The sequence below is a fragment of the Astatotilapia calliptera genome, chromosome 19 (assembly GCF_964374335.1).
Source record: "Astatotilapia calliptera chromosome 19, fAstCal68.1, whole genome shotgun sequence".
Taxonomy (NCBI): domain Eukaryota; kingdom Metazoa; phylum Chordata; class Actinopteri; order Cichliformes; family Cichlidae; genus Astatotilapia; species Astatotilapia calliptera.
Window position 1 is genome coordinate 26,507,155 of NC_137440.1, and position 2,925 is coordinate 26,510,079.

Genomic DNA, 2,925 nt, shown 5'->3' on the forward strand with positions numbered 1-2,925 from the left:
CTGTCGAAATGCGACATATAATAAAAATAAACAGTAGACATAGCCTATTTTATTTACACAAGACTGATACCACATGGGTTTCTAACAACTCCTTTATTCTTAAACTAGGGAGGTACACAGGAAAAATGGTTAGCAACACATTATTAGTAGCAGTATTAGTATATTTCTGTTTGTATATGTGTGTATGTTGGAACAACCTTACATATAACCAAATGATATATGTAAGGTTAATAGATTTTAAACAGTTATGTTTTATGTTTTCTTTCCTACTCAGCTTTATAACAATGAGTAGATCTGCAACAATCTAAGGTTAAGTATAATTCTGTTTATGGGTAGTTAATCCAAAGGATTAATTTGATTATGCAACAGAGACACCAGGAAATTACTGCACTGAACAAATTAATTAGCTGCTCAATAGTGAAGCAAAGCTAATTATTCAATCTCTGCTGACTGACTAGAGAAGGACAAGATGCAGTTGTAATGACTGAAAATACATCCTGGCTTTGTGTCATGCACAAATCATGAACAAAGAGAAGAAAGATTTATTATATTTCAAACATCTGTGGAATTTCCATTAAGAAATAGTTAAAAGGACAGAATGACTAAGGATAAAGCCCACTGGCAATACTGATTGGGCATAGAAATTTATAAAAGAAAATCAAGCAGAGTCAAAATACTTTAATAATCCCTAACAAAATTATGTGGGTTACAGTTATTCCAAGAAAAGAGTGAGGAATAAAGAAGAGAAGACAGGTTATAGATCTAAATGACACAGACACTTTTTTTTACACTAACAGCTTGAACACCTCTCCGGTCTACAAACAGCAAATCTTCACTGTCGAGTAAAAAAACAGCATGTTGAGGCTTGAAGTTGTAGCCCAGGTATTTGGGCTTGGCCAGTAGGTGGGCCAAGGACATGCCTATACAAAAATATATATTAAAACAAAAACAATCCCAGACACCAAAGTCAGCAAGAACAAACAACTATCTAAGATTGTGATGTCAGTGAGTCAAAAGTCACGATGCGAAAGGCTATTATTAGGTTTTTGTAGACTGGAAAACAGGAAAGCCAAAGAACAGCTTAAGCGATCCATGTCCAATAAAAGTGCTCTTTCTAAATTTAAAAAAGCCCCAAAACACTACAGGATAGCCTTGATCTTGATCTAGGACTTGATCACAGAGCAGTACTGGGGACAGGTTCAGACTTGATTTGTCAGGCTAGTAGAGTGATGTGTTACACACAAGTTTGTTTCTTCTTCCTCTCACATTTTCAGCTGAGAACATCTTAACCCAGCAAGAGTTGGATCAGCTGTACTGACCAAGTGTGTCTACACATACAAGGGGTTTGGCTCTGGTTATTTCTTTGTTATCAGTGCACGTAGTAGAATATACAACAGACAGTTCTGACAGTAACAATAGCGGTTCAGTCAGCAATAATCACAAATTGTTGTGCATTCGGAAATGCTCTTACTGTTACTATTACTGTTCCATAATTTCAAAACAATGTGGCCATTCTCCAGCAAGACATTTTTAGCCAGAGATTTGTTGCTAACTCAATATTTTCTTTTCTTCAAATCATTGTCTGTTAACTCTAGACATGGTTGTGTGGGGAACATCCCAGTCAATCAGTTTCTGAAATACTCACACCCGCCTGTCCGGCACCAACAAACTTGTCACATTTAAAGTCCCTTCAGTGACTTTTCTTTCTCATCCTTAGGTCTTCTTGACCATGTCTGCATACCTAAATGCACTTAGTTGTTGCCACATCTTTGGCTGATTAGATATTTGCATTAACAAGCGGATGAACATGTGTACCTAACTGAATAGCCACTGTTCATATATGCCACATGGGCACAGTGTCATTTTGCCTACTGACTTATGAGGTCAGCTTTCCCCCTGCCTCTGCCTCTTTCTCTTGGTTCAAAGAGGATAACAGCAGAGGGTGCCAGATATCAGAGGGTAGCTCTTTGATGCCAGTAGCCTTTCCATCAGGTCTTGCCCTTTAGCACACTTGATCAAAGTACATTTTGATCAAGAGCACACATTCTCACGGTGCTGTTTTGTACTCACAGTTTTCTTTAAGAGATTATTTACTGTAGAATTGGAGCCTATGGTGAAGAAATAAGAAGCCAAAGAGGCCATATTAAAGTAGATAACTGCATCATATATTCAACTTGATGCATTATAATAATCTGTGCGGTTTCTTGTGGGTCAAAAATGTGTTTACAAATAAGCTAAGATATTTCTTCTTCCAGGAGGATGATCCTAAGATATTTATTTATACAATAAATAAATGAGCAAGCGGAAAATGTCTGACACTGCAAAACTACTGGACATTATTACAATATTTATAAAGTTATAGCAATGTCACGTTAACCTATCCATAGCTAAAAATAACTAGTCAGCTGAGTTCAAATGATGAAAAAGGAAACATTTCCGGAAAATTCCCGGGAAAACCGGCTAACAGTTATTCTTGGAAGACAGGATTAAGTCTGCGTCTCAGTGAACAAGTTACAGTTTCTGTGTTTTTCAGCTATTTTGAAGCTTTAAGAAAAAGGAAATCAGCAATGGTGTGAGTTAAAGGGCTCATAATATTTCTATAAACCTAATTTTCTATACAGCATCTGCGGTTTTTTCTGTGGGCAATCAAAAGGTTGAATCAGGTCCAGCCACAAGTAGCGCAGGGCTATTACAGGATTATCGCATTGTTATTATATTGCATTGTACAGGTGTTGAGGTGTTGTGTGCAATACATACTTCCACATTGCTGCATGAGCCGTGCGCCTTTTTTTGAGCGGCGACGTGAACTGCGCATGAAAGTAAAGTATGAGGGAAGTTCTGAAGTCTTAAAGCCGCAGTAAACACACTATTCCTTCAGGTAAGGAAGGGGTGGGGGATAGGTGGGAGGGGTCTTGCTCCTGGTGC